A 20314-nucleotide genomic window follows, 5' to 3' on the forward strand; every position below is an offset into this window, starting at 1 on the left:
CAGAGGCCCAGCATCCAAAGGCAAAGGTTAAACAGAGCTTACCTGGGGTACACACAGGGCAGCCGCTGTCTTCCCTGGGTATCTTCAACTTTCAGTAAGAAAGTGATGCCTTAGGATCTAAAAGGCCTGCTAAATCCAGCTCATGCAAGCAGCTGTTCATCTGTGTGATGCACATCAGTGTGGTTCTCAAACCCCAGTGCCTTGTAAAGGGCTCAGTCCAACATGATGGCTGAGCAGACTGTGGATCTGCATACCCAGCAACCATCAGGTGATAGGAGGGCTGAAGTTTTAGAGACTGCATTCCAAGAACCCTGCATTTAAGAAAATTCCAACCTGTAGGTTATGTAGTTTAGGACTCTGGGATCCCTATCTTTTCATTGATGTTCATTGTGTTTTCTGATTTAGAGAGAGGATCTCATGTAGTCCAGGCTAACCTTAAACTCTCCATGTAGTCAAGGGTGGTCTTGAACTTCTAATCCTCCTATCTCTACCTCCCAAGTGCTGGAATTGCAGGTATGTACCACCATACCTGGTTATCTATCAATCTGTCTGTCTGTCTGTCTATCTATTTTGGAGGCAGGGGCTTATTATTCTGGAGAAATAGTATTGTTCTACTCAGCAAGCTGCTGTATCAGCCTTCTTATGTGCTGACCTGCCTTATTTAAGCAAAAACAAAAACAAACAAAAAGCAAAATAAAAACAAAAAACATAAGAGCCTTTTAGGATCCCAGAATTCACACCCTCTGCCTAGGGGCCATCACTCCAGAGACATCCCTTCCTGCTCAACATGTGACCCCACCACCACCACATTTCATCCTTATCTTGAAACTCTTTGTACTCCAGCTTCCCAATGAGCACTATTAACCTGGACCAGTCCCTACCCATTGGAAGTCTCCCCAAGAGCCTCTAAACTCCTGTCTTCCTCATCTCTCTCAAGGTTCAGCAGAGCACTCAGGCTGTCTTCCATATAAGGAATCCAGTCCTTGGTCACAAATGGATGAGATGACGTGGACATTAAAATATATATATATAATATATTATAATATAATATATATAATATATTTATAATATATAATATAATATAATTATAATATATATATTATATATATATACACCCTAGGAGCCGAGGAGATGATTCCATGCATAAAGTGCCTGGTGTACACATATGAAGTTAGGAGTTCACATCTTCTGTACCCATGTCAAAAGCCAAGTGGGCTGGACAGCCTGCGTGTGATTCCAAGCTCAAGAGGCAGCGACAGGGCACGACAGGCAGACTGACTGGCTAGAGTAACCGTCATCGCAGGGTTCAGCCAGATGCCTTGCCTCAATAAAGAAAGTGGAAGATAATCAAAAATGACAGCTGATATCAGCCTCTGACTGCCACATGCATAAATACACACACACACACACACACACACACACACACACACACACACACACACACGAAAAGAGAAAAGAAAGGAAAAAATAAATGACATTCTAGCAATAGAAGGGAAATGCCTTCTATTTACATCTTCCTGTTTTTCATTACCCTTTTTCCTTCGTTCCAAGTTTCTCTCAAGACACAGGGACAAACACAATGCTAAATGGAGTCCGAGTATAAATAAGAACTTAGACCCTTGGGGCACAAGGTAAAGCCAGTAGCACTGCAACCACCACTGTCCTTCTCCGCTGGCCTCTAGACAGTTGACATCTACTTGTCTGCTTGGTGCCTTTTTCATGTCCGTCTAGTTTTTTAGTGAGTAGGAGGCAGGACTTACGCAAATCTAAACAAGCATGTGCACACAGGCATGTTGTTCCTGGCTGATAAACGCAGGGACTTTCCCCCCTTTCTGTGCCCCAGTTTGCTGAGGCTGGTGTGTGTTTGCTGCAAGTCTTGTATGCCCTTCCGTTCCTCACTCTCTCCCAAATAATCAAAGACAAGTGTGTCCTCACTAACTGCCCATGTCAGGCCAGCTGTGCCATCCGCCGGCCAGTATCGTTACCAGACACAGTGTTTGCCCTGGAGTTCAGCTGGCAACAGAGTTGCTTATGTGCAAGGCAGAATGGAATCCGGCTTGGCTCTCCCTTGCTGTGTGGGCTCAGCAAGGCTCACAGAATACATACTTGTTTGTGTCTGGAAATTCAACAGCTGCAGCTCAGCACTCAACAAACAGAGCTGTGGAGGAAGACCACACCGTTGTAGGCCCTAGCCAACCACAGCCACCCTTTTAGCTCATAGAAGGAAAGACTGGATTTCCTCTGCTGAGCGGTTGCGCCTTATACCCGTTGCTCCTGGAAAGTGGTACCCGTGCTTTCTCATTGGAGGCCCTAAGGCCCTGATTCAGCAGGTAACTCAGCCACTAACCTGGATACTCGAAGCATCTAGCCAAAATATTCCAAAGGTAGTGCATTGGCATCGATTTTCAGTTTGTTTGTTTCTTCCTTTCTTTCCCAATTTTTCATCCTTATGATAAGTAAATCCAGAATCAGTCATGGTGGCACACCAATGCAGCCCTAGCACTCATGAAGCCATGACTAGAGGATCTTAAATTCAGTGCTAGTCTAGGCTACAAAATGAGACTCTGTCATAAAAATTAAAGATCAAGTGAATTCTTGTCTGGGGTTTCTTCTGTGTCTGTTATTCCCAAATACATGAGCAGAGACTAAAAGTTTGGGAAGGGAATTCCCCAAGTGAAAAGGGGTGCATCCCTGCCAACAAGCCACACCCCTAAATTCTTCATCATTCAGATCCTCAGCCACCTTAAAATCATTCAGAACGAGCAGACAAAGGGCAGAGGAAGTGGGAAACAGACCTTCCTCCTGAGATTACAGAAGATAAACTGTGGTTCGCAGTTTGGTGGCCCATGGCAGGAGAACAGCATGGCTTTATGAGGAAATCTCTGTGCATGAAACATAAAAGAGAAGTCACCCATGGAAGCTGACGTTTCTGCAGGCTCATGGGCAACTATTCAAGGAGCAAACACTATATATGTGCTTTGCATGGGAAAACATTGTAGAAGGTCTGGGAGTGTAGCTCTGGGGTTGAAAGCATGGCTGGCATGAGTGAAATCCTGGGTTTTGATTCCCCAGCACAGGAAAAAAAATGGGGAAGGAGAAAAATGTAGGCTAGAGAAGAGATAGAGAAAGAATATTCTAAACAATATTATCTAACACACCAAAGGAACTAATGGAAAACTGTAAGTGAGCTGAGACTCCCATTCTACCTCAGGAAGATTGGGACCCTTCCCAGGCACCTATCTGTTTCTAGCTCACATATTTCCCTGGTTTGTGCTTCAAATGGGAAGATTCTCTGACATTCCACTAAAGAAGTAGCCATCCTTTCTTAACATTACAGACTAGCCCAGATAAACACCACAGAAGAGAAAAAGGAGTTCCTCTCAGAAACTGCTGGTAAGGGAGAAAAAATGCCAGTATGTAAACACTGAAACTTCAAGCTAAGGCAGAGAAGGAGGAAGACATCTGCCTCCTTTAGAACGCACTTTCCTTCTAGCCTTGGCTCAGAGAAGAGATCAGAACATTCTAGTGCTCCCCCTCACCTCTCCTGGCAGGTGATGTACAATCACACCAGCAAGGAGGAAAGTAATGAAACCTTCCCCAGGCCTCGCTGTTCCCCATTCCAAACATCTTGACTCAGGAGCACTGAGAGAGTTGTCCTCAGCCAAACACAACTTCCTGTTTCTAAGAAAGGGAAGGGGAAAAAAAGAGTTGAAAGGCTATTTGGACACTAGAGATTTCGAGTTTCTGTAAACTCAAGTGAATCAGACACATGTGGAATAAATTTCCCCGGAAATAAGAAGAGATGCTGTTGAGTTCCTCTTGCCGGACAAGAAAGAGGAGAAAGGGGAGTTGGGAGGCACATCAGATGCTAAAAGGAGAGAGAGGAGCCTTGTCAGTGTCAGATCAAAGACCGGGTCCCAGTGATGACAAGGGTCAACAGTGCCCCTCCCACGACCACTTCCTGACTTGTGGATTACTCAGAGCTTCTCCACCTCTGAAGTCATAAATCTAAATATCCTGCTCCCTGACCACAACTTACCATCTTTCCAGATCTTTCACTAGCCCTACCACACATCCTTCATCCTCATGGCCTCAGATCATTGACCATCCCCATGTTATGTACTTTCTTCATCTGCCTCTACTCCCTTGTCGCTGTGTCATTTCCTGGGTCATTTAAACTCTATGTTCGAGCACCTTAAGGACATTGAACATCTCAACACCCTTGACCCACTGACTTTCTTCCCAATACTCCAGCCTCAGATGGGTATATTCAGCCCTTTCTGAGGTTGCCAGCTTCCCTTAAGTACATTCTTCTAATATGCAAGGGGCCTGCCACAGATATATGCACAACCCAGAATGAGATGTATACTTACTCTCCAGCTCATCAAGGGCCAACAGAAGCATGAAGACCTGACTGGAGTTCTAATGCTTTCCAAGGCACAGGTTCCTCTCTCAGGCCGCCTACTTTGTTGAGTTTTCCTTGTCCTCCACTGCAGAGACCCACTCTGGACTCATTCTGCTCAATATTCATATTCATTATAGAATCAAGCAGAATCCACACAACTGGTAAAGTTATACCACAGACCATCGCGTGCCACTATAGATCATAGTGTCCACTGGGAACTGTTCCAGGGACCGAGGCAGACAGCTCTAGCTCTAGGTTTCCAGGAAAATGATTTTGTGATTTCTCCACTAGTCTCAAGTTCACAATGCTGCCACATTTCACTGTGATAAGAAGCATTAGGCTCTAGTACTCAGTAGAACACAACAATGCATTTCTTATCACAGTAGACAGGGAAGAGACACTGTCAACAGATCCAGCAGAGACAAATCTAGAACATTACAATTTTACATTATTCTGGAGTAGAGAAGCATATTACAATTTATGTCAATTCCATAAATAATGAAGATACAATAATTAACTCTACTAGTTTATCAGTTCATTATTCAGCTCTTAGGAGAGACACAAATCAATGTTCACATGGTTCCTCATGACTCAGCCTTTGTTCCCCGTCATCAACGAAGCCCTCTGGTTCCCACCACTTGCACTATATCTTGGCTGCCCATGATCTACAAGCCATGAAAGCATCTCACTATTGAGTAGAGATAACTCTTCAGATCCCAGCAATGGAGGAAGGGAGAGGAAGGTCCACAATGGAACCAGACCAACACAGCACACATAAAGACAAATGATTTCTCCCAGTGCCAGTCTTGGCTTCCTGCCAGCCTATCTGTAATGTGTTATAATCTTAAAGAATATCTCCTTCTCCACTTTGAGTCTTATTTGCAAAAGTCCCCTTCTGTTTTCCTCGCATACAGTTATGTCAGATTGAAGGAATATTTCATTCCCTTATTCATGGTAGAAAAAAAAAACACCCTCATTCACAGAAAACAGAAGTTATAGAACTCCATCTATTTCTCCCACTAATTCTAAAGTTACACCTAATTGCTGAAACCATCCTTTAAAAAACAAAAACAAAAACCCCTCCCCACCCCATCCTCACAGTGATAATTTGAGGGGAGATCAATCATAAGCAGGTTAAGAGACGCTCCTAGGCTTCAAGCACCATGCATGGAGCTCTTAGGTGAGAAAAGTATTGGGAAGAAACTGACAAGAGAAGCTGGCACCAGAGGAAGAATGGTGAGAATGGAGGCTGGCATCGAGCAGGCGACAGTTCCCACGGAACTGTCAAGCAGTTGGATTTATATCCTTAGGGTATTGGAAAGCCATTGAAGGGTTACAGTGGAAAACTGAAAGGATCTGATCTTGTTTAGAAAATCACTGTGAGGGGGAAAAAAAGGTATTTGTCTCACAATGTGGCCCTGGCTGTCTTGGAACTCACATTGTGGACCAGGCTGGCCTTGAGCTCACAGAGACCTGCCTTCCTCTATCTCCCAAGTGCTGGAATTAAAGGAGTGAACAACCCTGTCAGCCTAAAATTCTTTGGGGGTACTCTGTTCTTATTACATGGGAGGATATGTTTCTCCTGTCAAAATGTGTCCCTTGGAGACAGCCAGCTTTCCACCTCCTTGAGGTTCATACTTCCCACCTCTCGCTCCACTGACCATTGCACGTTCTAGAATGTCGACAGGGCCAAGTCCACTCACTCCTGTCATTTCCCACTCCCCCGTGCTCTCCACACCCCTCAGAAGCACGGACTGTCTCTCTTTCCAGACATCCACATATGATCTCCCCTCTTCCAGAATGTTGATTTCCTACACTTCTATGATCTTCTGCTCATTAGTCAAGTCCTGAATTAAAGGTCACTGTCATCCTCAGGGTGGGCTAAACACGTTGCAAGCACATTGCTTTCCAGATACTCCAGGACACTGGATTCCTTCCTACTATCGATGCTGGACCACATGCTTTGTGAGCCACATAGTACATCTCACTTGCGTTTCTAGATCTTGCTCCAAGACTCACTTTTTCTTCCATCTTTCAAAATGTGTGCACTTCTCTCACATGTCCCTGCCCCTCTCATATTTGAGAGGACAGCTTCCCTCTCACGACCCCTAACGAGCCAGTTCTCCCCACAACTGCCCACAGGAACTGTCTGGCCAAGGTCATTAATGACTTTGTGCTGGATCCAGCAGACATTCCTCAATCGTCGCCTGAGCTCTGGCCCTCCTGTGTATGTTGTCTCCTTTTGTTTAGGCCTCAGTTGTGGAATCCTAGAGGTTCTACCTCACGCTTCCTGGCTGATGTCATCTGTTCCTCTGGGTTTTGGTTTCTTCTGTGCTCTGTGTAAGTGTAAATCCTGAGGTTTTTGAGTCAAGGACCTCCTAAAAACACACCAGCTCTTGGAGATTCTCCAGGACTCAAGACCCAGTCTGCAGCTGAACTCTGACTAGGGTTTGTTATAGAGGTGCAGTAAAGATACTCATATCAATAATATGGGCAGTTCACACACAGGCAGAATCTGGGGAAATCCACATGCGGCCTGCCTATGCCAGCTCCCTTCTGTGAAGAGTGGGATTCATTCACTCTCCCCTGGCCTCAAAAACCCAGCAGCACAGGGGTGATATTTCCATGTTAGGAAGTCCATTAGACACTTGATGATATGGGGCTTAGTTGAGGTTGACCATTCATGTTGCCCCCTTCTTCTTAATACTATCAAAAATCTAGTAGACCTTCCTATTGATTGCATAGTCTAACCACCTTATCACTTAACCATTTGGGAGTCATTCTGAAAGCCAGGTTCCCAGATGTTGGCCTAAGGACACCCTGCAGCCAGTGATCTAGAGAACAGCAGTCAGGCCTGTTGCACTCACTACCCTTCTGCAATGACTAGGCCTGGCTCCATTTTTTCCCCTCAGATTCAACACTCTTCCTCCCACAGTTCTTATACCTATGGGCTCTCTTTTGTTTTCCCCCTCCTTTCTCAGCCAACCAGTCCACTGATGCTGAAGTATCAATACTTCTCTATCTCTCATCACTGCCACCTTCTCGGAATCTATGAATCCTTGGCCACAGCATGGCTACCTAACCCTTTCCTGGTCCATGTGACCACCTTCTAACCCTATCCTCACTTTATTCACAGTGACTTTAAAAAAAAAAGATTTGTTTATTCGTGTACTTCATATATATGAGTGTTCTGTCTTCATGCACATCACAAGATGGAATCAGATCCCATAACAGATGCTTGTGACCCACCATGTGGTTACTGGGAATTGAACCCAGGATCCCTGGAAGAGCAGCTTAGTGTTCTAAACCACTGAGTCATTTCTGCAATCCCTTTAAGAGTTTTATTTTTCTTTTAGATGTGACAAAATTCTGGTTTCTTCCCCTTCAAGTAAGACTTTCCCAACAAGTAAATCTACGAACACTACTTCTGTTCTTCACATATGTTAGTGGTGTTCAGAGAACAAGTATGTGAAATACAGATAAGCAACAAGGCTGCTGGAGAGATGGCTCATTAGTTAAGAGCACTGGGGGCTGGGGATTTAGCTCAGTGGTAGAGCGCTTACCTAGGAAGCGCAAGGCCCTGGGTTCCGTCCCCAGGTCCCCAGCTCCAGGTCCCCAGCTCCGAAAAAAAGAACCAAAAAAAAAAAAAAAAAAAGAGCACTGGATGCCTTTGCAGAAGACCCAGGCTCAATTCCCTATGTGGTGACTCACAGTTGTCTGTAACTCCAATCCCAGTGGGATCAGATACCCTCTTCTGGCCTCCCTAGAAACCAGGCTTGCAAGTGGTATACAGATACATACATAGACAAAACATTCATACTCACAAAATAAAAATAACTTTAAATCCTACCAAATCCAATAAATAAATTAGCAAACAAACAAAATGGTGAGAGGTTTGTCACCTTTCCTCAGAGCTCCTCAGCAGCTCCTGCTTCCACCTAAAGTCTCCAGTTCACTTGTCGAGCCCACAATCACCCCAGACACTACCTCTGCATTTCACGGTCTTTTAGCAGTACTCCCTAAAACGTGCAGATTTCTTCTGTAGGCATAGGTCCTCTGTACTCTTTAGCAGCAGAAGCAGCAGAAGCAGTGCTCTGAGCGTGTGCAGTAGACACAAGTGGTAAACCTGCCCAGACCCTGTAGCTTTGAAGCTACTGGAGAGAAATCCCATCTTTAGGGAGTGAAGAGTCTTACTGAGCTGGGCTTGAGTCCTTGAGAGACAAGATCATTCTGAGATGAGCACAGAGCCTAACCCTCTGTCTGGATACCATCAGTTGTGAGTCCTTTGTCTGCCTTTGGGAATTGCCCCATCTGCTGGGTAGAGCATTGCATGACCTGACATGAATTAGTGCAAAGGTCCTTTCCAAGTCCTGCAAGTGATGGATGGGTAAGTATGCACAATGTGTACCCTCCACATGTGTATGTTCTTTCCTGCTGTCCTTTTTCCCTAATTGCAGGCCCACATCCTGACTTCCTCATTAGACACAAGCTTCCAGTCAGAGCCTTCCAGACTGGTCCTCCACAACAGACAAATGCCATTGTGCACTGTCCTAACAGATAGATGTAATCAATTAGTAAATTTATCCATAATTCCTCTTGTTTGAATAGTTTACTATAATTGTCGATTGAAATAAATCTTGGGAAGAATTTTCTAGAGTTTCAGTCTCCTATCATATTCCAAAAGCAAAAGTTTGATTTCATAGATATGACAGAGAGAAACAGAGGCAGAGAGAGTCAGAGGCAGAGAGAGACAGAAAGGAGAGGAAGAATACAAGATAAGTTGACTGGTTTCAAGTTTTATCTCTGTCATTATCAAGTAGATGACTTTGGGCAACCTTCAAACTCAGCTTCTGTGGACCCTACTTTCTTCACCCAGTTAATACCCCACTGACATTATTTATTAAAAAGTTTAATTAATAAATAAAGGGATGAGATGTGAATGTGTGTGGCAAATTATAGAATTAATATATAAAATTCAGTTAGGTGACAGGTTGGAATGGCATTTCAGCTACAAAAATCCCTGAATGTAAGAAGTGGTGGAGAAACAGTGTGTAGTTACTTAACCCAGTGGACAGCCGGATCTGAAGCATAAATGCTGTGTATCACAGCCTGTTGGAGAAAAGGTGGGGGGAAGAAGGTGATTATTTTTTTTCTTTTTTTTTTATTAACTTGAGTATTTCTTATATACATTTCGATTGTTATTCCCTTTCCCAGTTTCCGGGCAAACATCCCCCTAATCCCTCCCCCTCCCCTTCTTTATGGGTATTGCCCTCCCCACCCTCCCCCCATTGCCGCGCTCCCCCCAACAATCTAGTTCACTGGGGGTTCAGTCTTAGCAGGACCCAGGGCTTCCCCTTCCACTGGTGCTCTTACTAGGATATGCATTGCTACCTATGAGGTCAGAGTCCAGGGTCAGTCCATGTATAGTCTTTAGGTAGTGGCTTAGTCCCTGGAAGCTCTGGTTGCTTGGCATTGTTGTTCATATGGGGTCTCAAGCCCCTTCGAGCTCTTTCAGTCCTTTTTCTGATTCCATCAACGGGGGTCCTGTTCTCAGTTCAGTGGATTGCTGCTGGCATTTGCCTCTGTATTTGCTGTATTCTGGCTGTGTCTCTCAGGAGAGATCTACATCCGGCTCCTGTCGGCCTGCACTTCTTTGCTTCATCCATCTTGTCTAATTGGGTGGCTGTATATGTATGGGCCACATGTGGGGCAGGCTCTGAATGGGTGTTCCTTCGGTCTCTGTTTTTTGAAGAAGGTGATTGTTAATAATGCTTATTATAATACATGTATAGAAATGTTATAATGAGATTCATTATTATTGATGCCCACAATTAATATGTGTTAATAATGTTTTTAGTAAAAGAAAAAAAAGGCAAAACAAACAAAAGAAAGCTTCACAGGTCTGACTGTAGGTGGTGGTTCTGATGCTGAGGTCCTATTCCCTATTTGGTTCTTGATCAATCAATAAAGATGACAGAGGCTAGTTTCTGGGCAGAAGAAAAGGAGTGGAACTTCTGAGTCTCTGCAGGCAGGCTAAGAGACTAAGGAAGAGAAAGGGGGATTTCACCATGCTTCAGAGGGAGAAAAGGTAACCAACCATGTGATCTTGGGTGGAGTGGTCATAGGCCACTTCTCCAGGTGGAAGATTAGAAACACAACTAAGGTGAGGGCAGTTGAGGCTTGTTAAACAAGGAGAAGGTAACAGGATCACTAAGCTGAGGGCAGATTAAAAGGTGTTAAGATTATTGGGAAGGGCACGCTAGCCATGGGAAATTAGAATCACCTAGTAATTGAGCCAATAAGCAGGTTGAAATTGAGCGCTCTCTCTCTCTCTCTCTCTCTCTCTCTCTCTCTCTCTCTCTCTCCCTCTCCCTCTCCCTCTCCCTCTCCCTCTCCCTCTCCCTCTCTCTCTCTCTCTCTCTCTCTCTCTCTCTCTCTCTCTCTCTCTCTCTCTCTGTGTGTGTGTGTGTGTGTGTGTGTTTCATCCTCGGATCCAATATTCTCCAGGTGGGGGTATAGCACAGTCTGCCCAGAGCTTAAAGCAGGTTTATAGGAATTATACACAACATCCAACCATATGTGTGGCACTTTATTTTAGTGTTGGGCTTAGCAGAAATATAGAACTCTAACCCTGGTCCTCCACCTTAGGAGAGTGGAAGCTTGGAAAATAAACATAAGTTATGGGGATCATTAGAAGTTACTTTTTATAACATCAGTTAAAAACAACCTGATGCCCTTCTGAGTATGACTAATTACATTATAAATGTATAGAATTCAGTGAAATACCGTACAGCCATTTCAAAAGTGGAACAAGTAAGGTACAGAACAAAATAAACAGCTTGCCATGAACTCACAGTGGCTGTGATTGACTGCACAAGACCTGTACAGTATCAAACCAACCAATCCCACCATGGTTAAGTAGGAGCTTATGAAGTTCCACCACTAGCCAAAGAGCTATTGACGATCCATAGTTGTTACAGTAGTTTGAATGAGAATGGCCATCATGGGATCATATGTTTGAATGCTGGGTCCCCAGTTAGTGAAACTCTTCGGGAAGGATTGGGGTGTGCCCTTGTTGAAGGAGGTGTGTCACTGGGGGTGGCTTTGGGGTTTCAAAAGCCCCCACCAGGCCCAGTCTTATTCTCTCTCTACCTGCAGATCAGGTATGAGTTCTCCACAACTGCTCTGGTGATATACCCTCCTGCCTACATGCCACCACCCTTCCCACCACGATGGAAATGGATTTATCCCTGAAACTATATAAGCAAGCCCTCAGTTAAATGTCTTTCTTTATAAGCTGCCTTGATCATGATGTCTCTTCATAGCAATAGAACGGTAACTAGGACTGCTATTGAGGAAGGGAGAGTTTTGATTGCCTTTCGGGTTTTGACCCCTAGAGGATGCCCTCACTTCTAGTAGATGACCCCATGCATCTACTGGCGGTACTGAGTGGACTCAGTGAATTTAAAAAGGAGCACACAAAATTGAGAGAGAAAAGTTGTCTCAGTTTCAGTTTCTATTGCTGCAATGAAACACCATGATCAAAAAGCAAGTTGGAGAAGAAAGATTTTATTCAGCTTACACTTCCACAGCACTGCTTGCTCATCACTGAAGGAAGTCAAGACAGGAACTCAAACAGGGCAGGAACCTAGAGGCAGGAGCTGACACAGAAGGTATGGAGGAGCACTGGTCACTGGTTTGTTCCCCATGGCTTGCTCAGCCTGTTTTATTTTGTTTTTTAATATTATTTATTTGTGTATTCTTTTAATGTATGAATGCTCTGCCTACTTGCATGCCAGAAAAGAGCAACAGATCCCATTATAGATGGTTATGAACTGCTGTGCATTTGCTGAGAATTGAACTCAAGACCTAAGGAAGAACAGCTAGTGCACTTAAACATGGAATCACATCTCCAACCCTCAGCCTGCTTTTTTTTAATCAAAGCCAGGACCACTCACAATGGGCTGGACCCTCCCCCTTCAATCACTTATTAATAAAATACTCTACAGGCTTGCCTACCCTGATCTTACAGAGAGTTTCAGTTGAGGTACCCTCCTCTCAGATAAATGTCAGGTTGATATAAAACCAGCAGTTACATAACACCAAGTGGTCAGTCTGGAAATCATACACATTCAAGTAATTATATGGACTGAGCACATTGTATTCATATATTTAAGAACAAATGCACGTATGTATGTGTAACAACAATTAAAGAAATAGAGTCTGTGAACTCGAGAAAGAACAAGTGGGTACATGAGAAGGATCAGGGAGTGAAAATGAAGGGAGAAATAATGTGATTATACCTTAATTTCAAAAGTAAAAGAGTTTTTAAAAATATAATAAAGCAGTGTCCTACTAGTGGTAGAAACATGAACACACACACACACACACACACACACACACACACACACGTATTTTTCTCCTTTGCACATGCATATTGGGAAGGATAGAGGACTTATTTACAGAGTAAAACTAGAAAGATGGGGGATATGATTGTTTGAATAAAAATGGTCCCCCTAGGCCCAAAAGGAGTGGCACTATTAGAAGGTGTGGCCTTGTTGGACTAGGTGTGGCTTCATTGGAGGAGGTGTGTCACTGGAGGTAGGTTTTGAGATCTCAGAAGTTCAAGCCTAGCCAGTGTCAGCTTCACTTCCTGCTTCCTGCCAATCCAGATGTAGAATTCTCAACTCCTTCTCCAGCACTGTGTCTGCCTGTGTGTGGCCATGCTTCCCACCATGACAACAAAAGACTAAACCTCTAACTGTAAGCCAACTCCAGTGAAATGTTTTCCTTTATAAGAGTTACTGTGGTCATGGTGTCTCTTCACAGCAATGAAACCCTACCTAACTCAGAAGATAAAAATGTCTCACATCTGTCATTATGTACCTTTTGGATAATAAGCCATGTTACTGTAAACCTGCACTGAATGCATGTGAATATACGTGGTTGCTAGAGAGAGAGAGAGAGAGAGAGAGAGAGAGAGAGAGAGAGAGAGAGAGTTTATAGGACGTATGTCAGGAATAAAATGAGCGCCAGACAGCCAAGGTGCAGGACCTGAGCAACAAAACACACACTGTCTATTTTGGAAAAATAGAGAGAATGGTACCTGGCAGCAGTGGTCCCTTCCCAGTTGACAGGACGGGAAGGAATTGCCATTGCTCCAGACAGACACTCTCTACTTGCAGGAGCAATGTGACGAGCAAGGGGATATAGGCAAGATGCCTTCCAGGGGAAGAGTAGACCTGGGACATATGTGGGAAATGGTGGGCTGGGAGGCAGCTGGGCTTAGGGAGTTGGAGGGGGAGGCGGAGAAGCAGCCAAGAGAAGATAGAGCTGAAGACTGACAAGGAGTCAGAGGAATAAGAGGAGTCAGAGTCTCATGAGGACCAGAAAATGAGAAGGTAGCACTGAGTGGGACCCAGACATTTTATAGAGTGCCCACTAGTGGACCAAAGCACACAGGAGACCGAACCTTTGGCCTTCCATAATTAGCAAGGATGCTGATAAGGTGCTACCATGACAAACCTTCCCCAGAGCCTGATTCCGTAGGGTTCTGAGGAAACCTCTCGCTTTCCTATCCACTTCGCTCCCTCCCCCAGGCTAAGAAAACTCCCTTGCTTTGGCTTGCCAGGGCTCTGTTTTACATTTGGCTTTGTTCAGCAGCAGCCTCCACTTAGCCAATTTCTGCTGCACAGCCCAAGTGCCAAGAAACTACACAAGGAGACAAGGCCTGGACAGGATCAGAAAGTGCCAGAAAGTTTGCCACCAAGCCTCATCCACGGAGGCTGCCAGGAGAGCTTTGCAAATGAAATCAATCTGAACGTGGTTGATGAGAACCATCTGAACGAAAGCAGCCAGGACAAACAGGAATCATGGAGTTTCCCACCACCCTCGGGCCACTCTGGCTTCCCCAGTTTCTGCTTCTATGCATCGACCTTTCCATCCCAAGGAAGACATGTTCCTTGCTGGAAGCCTGTCCGGAACATGCAGATGAGCCCTGACCTCACAAACCCTGCTTTCCCTCCACTTCCTCCTGAGTGTCTATGCAAGTCTTCCCATCGTCATTGGGCCTTATTGCTGTGTTCAATACTGTTTGATGAGGTAAACATTCGGTCATAATGTGGTCTATTCTTTTCCCTAGAATTTGAAAAGGTCGAAAGCCTTCTGTGCTAACCAGATATGTCCCCATTGCCCACAGTGAAAGACCAAGGAGCCTCTTCAATCTGGTCAAGAAATTTGGTAGACTTTTCTCACTATTTTCTCATAGAAACATACCTGGTGGCAAACAAGAAGGGACTTAAGGGGTTGGGGATTTAGCTCAGTGGTAGAGCGCTTGCCTAGCAAGCACAAGGCCCTAGGTTTGATCCCCAGCTCCGAAAAAAAGGGAAAAAAAAAAAAAGAAGGGACTTAACTCACGGTAACACATCTCAGATAATGCACAACAAAGGACGCTGATTATGAACTTCAAGTTGATAGGGACCAGGCAGAGGAGAATTAGATAGGAAAATCTGGACATCTGCAGTCTAGCAAATTCCAAGTGATTAGAGCCAGACTGGGTGTTGAATTGGTATGGACTTCAAAGAGGAAATCCAGAATATCCCCCAAGAGGCTCTACCTGCAGAAAAATATCATTTCATCTGTATCCAATTTCTTCTCCCCACCTATATTTTCACTACATAGTCTCTCCATTTTCATTCAGGGATGTTAGCCTTCTGTACCCAGCAGGGAATGGCCGTTAGCTCCACTACAGGAGCCTTGTCCACCAGGTGCTCTCCAGTCAGCTGGGTGAATCTGAGCAAATGCCAATGAGCGTTCTGGCATCCATAGAGCTTTGGTCCAGACCTAGGGCAGTGACTGATGGCTCTGTGATTTGATAATTAGGAGCTGCCAAATGGCCCAGCCAGAAACATTAAAATGGTTGGACAAGGAGTTGCCCTGCTTCTTGGTTTCTTTGAAGGATAACTTGGCTGTGTGTTTCATTGAGCCTAAACATTGTGCTGAACTTGGTCCAGGAATTTAAACAGAGTCATTTAATGTAAATGCTGACAAATATCTTCTTGCTAAAGCACTCTGTTTTCAGGATGGGTTCTCTATAAAGTTACTTTGAATTTGTTTTAATTGAACTAACAATTATTGTGGTGGTTTAAATATACTTGACCCAGGGAGTGGCACTAAAAGAGGTGTGCCCTTGTTAGAGTGGGTGTAGCCTTGTTGGAGGAAGTGTGTTAGGACTTAGGCTTTGAGACCCTAGTCCTCACTGCCTGGAAATTAGTCTTCTCCTCTTTGCCTTCAGAACAAGATGGAGAACTCTCACCTCCTCCCGCCCCATACCTGCCTGGACACTGCCGTGCTTGATAATGGACTGAACCTCTGAGACAGTAAGCCAGCCCCAATTAAATATTGTCCTTTATAAGAGTTGTCTTAGCTTTGCACAGTGGCAGTATCGTAGCCAATGAGGTTTATCCGAGGTGCGATTATTGCTAATTGAAAACTATAAGAGTTGTCTTGGACATGGATCTGTTCCCAGAAATAAAACCCTCACTAAGACAGCCATCTTTAGAGAATACAATGTTGGGCTTGGTACTTTATAAACTGTGTAAGGGACAGCTTAAGATATATCATTTATCCATCATTTCAACCATCTGCTACTTTTCTGTGATAAGAACCTTTAAAATCCTCTCTTATAGCTATATTGTGGTATTTTTGTTTTTAAAATATTTTATTATTATATTTTTAACTAAGCATAAGTATATGCACATGAGAACAGGTACCCACGGAAGCTCTGGCCCAGAGCTACAGTTACAGGAGGTTGGGAGCCACCTAATATAGTTGCTGGGAATTGAACCCCAGTCCTCTGGAGGAACAGTATATGCTCTTTATCACTCAGCCACCTCCCCAGCCCCGTTTAGCTATTTTGAATCACATGACATAGTATTGTTGACTGTGGTTAACCTGTATAACCCAACACCAAAACTTATTCTTTCTGTCTGGCTACAACAGGTACCTTTACCCAATATCTCTCATTACCTCATCTTCAGCATCTGGTAACCACTGTACTTGTCTATAGTTCTGTGAGCTTGGATTCCACCTATGAGTGTCTTTGTGTGCCAGGCTTATTTCACTTAACTATGATCTCCAAAATCAGGAACAAGGCAAGGATATCCATTTTCACCACGTCTATTCAGCATAGGACTAAAAGTCCTAGCCAGAGTAACTAAACAAGAGAAAGAATCAAAGACCAGCCAGGTTAGAGGAAAGGAAATCAAATAGTCTGTTTATAGATGGCTTGATCATACATAGAGAACACCCTAAGAACTCTAGTAAAAGAGCTGTTAGAGCTAATAAATATAAAGTTACAGGATACAAAGCACATATACAAAATCAAGAAGCGTGCTCGCATTTCTAATTGCCTTAAGAAAGAAAAAGGGGGAAGAAAGAGGGGAAGAAGGAAGGAGGGAAGAAGGGGAGGGAGGAAAGGAGGAACAAGAGGGAAGAAAGGAAAGAAAAGAAACTACGGGGACTAGAAAGACGGTTCAGTGGTTAAGAACACTTGCTGCTCTTCTGGAGTACCTAAGTTCAATTCCCAGTACCCCAAATGCCTCCACATATATGACATCACATTCATACATATACATCATAAATAATTAAACATAGAAAAAAGTTTAAGACCTTATTTTTTATTATTCTTATTCTATTTAAGCAAGGAGGTGAAAGGTCTCTACAGTGAAAATCATTAAATATTGACAAAAGAAATTAAAGATGACACAAACAAATAAGAAAAGTATTTTCGGGCTGGGGATTTGGCTCAGTGGTAGAGCGCTTACCTAGGAAGCGCAAGGCCCTGGGTTCGGTCCCCAGCTCCGAAAAAAAAGAACAAAAAAAAAAAAAAAAAAAAAAGAAAAGTATTTTCTACTCACGGGCTAGAAGAATTAATATTACTGGTGTAATCTGCATATTTAATGCAACACCTATCAAATATCAATGTTGTACTTCATGAAAATAAAAAGAACACTCCCGAGATTTGTATGGAATGTTAAGTTTAACACTCACAGTCAGAGGTTCACCCACTCATATTGGTTAGCCTTCCAAGCGTTCCTACCAGCTCTGTGGCTGAGGGGGCCCTCTGCTGATGGCTTGACTGTAATTTCATAGCACATAGCAGGGGAAACTGGATAAACTCTAAACATCTCCTGACTCTGAGAATGAAATTTGTCTCTCAACCTAGGACAGATTTTCATTGTGAAAAGACAGCTCTAGAAATGCTTTGCTATTTCCACGTTATTTTAGATTTTATTCTTTTGAGTAATAGAAGAAATCAGAGCCACAAAGAGACACCTAAGCTTCTAAGGACACACATGGGGAGTGGGGGCCAAATTCTTTCTTTGGTAGTAGTTAATGATGCCATTACTATAGTCTCCCTCTCCCTTTCACTCTCCCTCTCCCCTCTCTGTGTGTGTATGTGAGTGTGTGTGAGTGTGTGTGTGTGTGTGTGTGTGTGTGTGTGTGTGTGTGTGTCCTGGCATAAATGAGTGGGAGGCACCAAAGTATTTATAGAATCCCAGAATCATGGGATTAGATGGAATATTTACCCTTTGTGGTATGTCTGAATAGAAGATTCGACAAAGCCACAGCTTGAGACAGAAGAATTCTCTTCAGTGTCTGTGGCCTTGATTCTGGAGGTTAACAGCTTAACACCAGGGTGCGGTGCCTGATATGAACTCCAGAAATTAATAATGATAAGGGTGGGCTACATGCCAGGACCTGGAGTGTGAATCTCAGGAGAAGCACCTTCTATTTTAAGATATTTCTCAAGCCGTTGTGTGCTGATCTATGCTTTGACCCATACGGCACCTCTGCCTGTATGCTTCTTTTCCCAACTTTTTCCTTCATAAACTCACCTGGGTTTTCATCTGCTAGACAACGGTTAACTGCCTAGTCCACGATCCTTCTGATTCGCCAGAAAGGACATTTGATAATGGCTGTGAAAGCAAACACTTGACTTAAACCTTAGCAGGAAATACGAATGAGATGATACTGTTTCCTCTCTTGCCAAAGATGTGCAAGGAAAGACATGAGGAATGGCAGAGTATCAAACAGAAGTTGGGACCGACAGGAATAACAGTATAAATTCATTTTCCTTGGGAGAGCTGCTCTGGACAGGAAAGAATAAACACACACTGTCCCACCACGTCATACAGCTAACGCTGCATACGCCAAGGAAGACATCTCCAGGAAAAAATTCCCCTGCTCTAAAGCCTTCATCAGTGCCATTGTATATTAAACCTAAACTATTAGGCTAGTGAGCTCACTTAATCACTAAAACATTTGTCTTCAAGCATGGGGACTTGAATTTGATCCTTAGAACCCACATTTTCAAAAGCTGGGTGTGGTGTGCTTGAAGTCCCAGCCAGAACTTGGGAGGCAAAGATAGATCTCTCAGGCTCACTAGCCCAGTGGAAAGCCCAGCCTGTTTGGCGAACTCAAGACTAGTGAGAGACCCTGTCTCAAAAAAGAATGTTGATTATATCTGAGGAAAGATATCAAAGACTATTCTCTTGCCTTCACACTTACCCATAGGGCATACCCACACACATCATCATCATTACCAGCATCATCAGCAACAACAACAATATCTTCTCTTTAGATTTATTTATATGTATGTATATTTATGTACCACATGTACATCCATTACCACTGGAGGCCAGAATCCTCAGATCTTCAGTTGAATCATCTGAAACTGTATTTACAGATGTTGCGAAGCTACTGTGTGGGTGCTGAGAATTGAACCAGGATTCTCTGGAAGAGTCAATTTTCATTTTGACCATTAGGCCACTTCTACCTCATGTTTTTCCCACTAATCTTTCTCTTCCTCTTTGTCAGGGTCTTGCCCACTCTTCAAGCATTAAATCAGATGTGACTCTTCCCTGAAGTTTTCCCTAACTCTATCACAATGAATTCTTCTTATTCCCATGAACCCAAAGATTTTTTAGTCTATCTTCCAGATGCCACAACTCTAATGCAAATAGTCATTTTAATTCAATCTTTCTCCAGCTTGCTAACTGAAATCATCTTTGCATCCTTACTTGAAGTCTATGTCTATGTGGTCCTCTGTCTTTCATCTTCCATTCTCAGGATCCTTCTCCCTGTTGGATCATTGCATCTCCTGTATATGACATCCATTGCTCATGGTGCTGCACTAAATTAGCACTGAAAATTAGGAGTTAAAAAAAAGAAAATTAGGGGTAAAAAAAGTAGGGGTAAACTGATGTCCAAAGAGTCAGGGCATCAGTTATCACAAGCACAAGTAAGTCATGGCACCCACTGGGCATGATGGCACGTACCTTTAATTCCATCACTCAGGAGTCAGAGGTAGGTGAATATGTGTGAGATGCAGGCCAGCCAGGGCTACACAGGGGATTACTATCTCAAAAAAAATCTCATCCTATGCTAAGTAATATGAACTCTGATTTATCTGTACCAATACAGTTTATCTAGAAGTTTCTTAACATTGAATGCCTCCAGTTCAGGGACCTTCCCTATGCATGTGACAAAGGAATGCCAAAACCAACGTTAGAGCAACTGTGAATTAGAACCCCTCTCCTTCTTAAAAACTGCTCCTTCTAGCTCTGGAGATTTGTCAGAAAACCCTCAAGATGTTACAAGCAGTCAGGTGACACCCTGGAGCTGAGATATGAGCAGCCCTGGGCTACCTTGCACATGTACCCAGATCTATCTAGCTGGTGTCTGTCCTTTATGATGGGGTTTATGGTAGGGCATGGACTTTGGAGTCTGAGAAATCCAAATTCCTGTCCTGGTTATAACCTGCAGCCTCAAAACAGAACTCAGAGCTCATTAAAAATAAAATGCCTCTCACAGGAATGTTTTTATCTTCAAGTGAGATTTTTTTTT

General features: G+C 43.6%; 1 pseudogene; it reads left to right on the forward strand.

Annotated features, from left to right (window-relative positions):
- The first annotated feature begins 15828 nt into the window (after positions 1 to 15828).
- On the forward strand, positions 15829 to 15904 carry LOC120094540 (U4 spliceosomal RNA; annotated as a pseudogene).
- Positions 15905 to 20314: the final 4410 nt, after the last annotated feature.

The sequence above is a fragment of the Rattus norvegicus genome, chromosome 8, assembly GCF_021556685.1.
Source record: "Rattus norvegicus strain SHRSP/BbbUtx chromosome 8, alternate assembly SHRSP_T2T, whole genome shotgun sequence".
Lineage (NCBI taxonomy): Eukaryota > Metazoa > Chordata > Mammalia > Rodentia > Muridae > Rattus > Rattus norvegicus.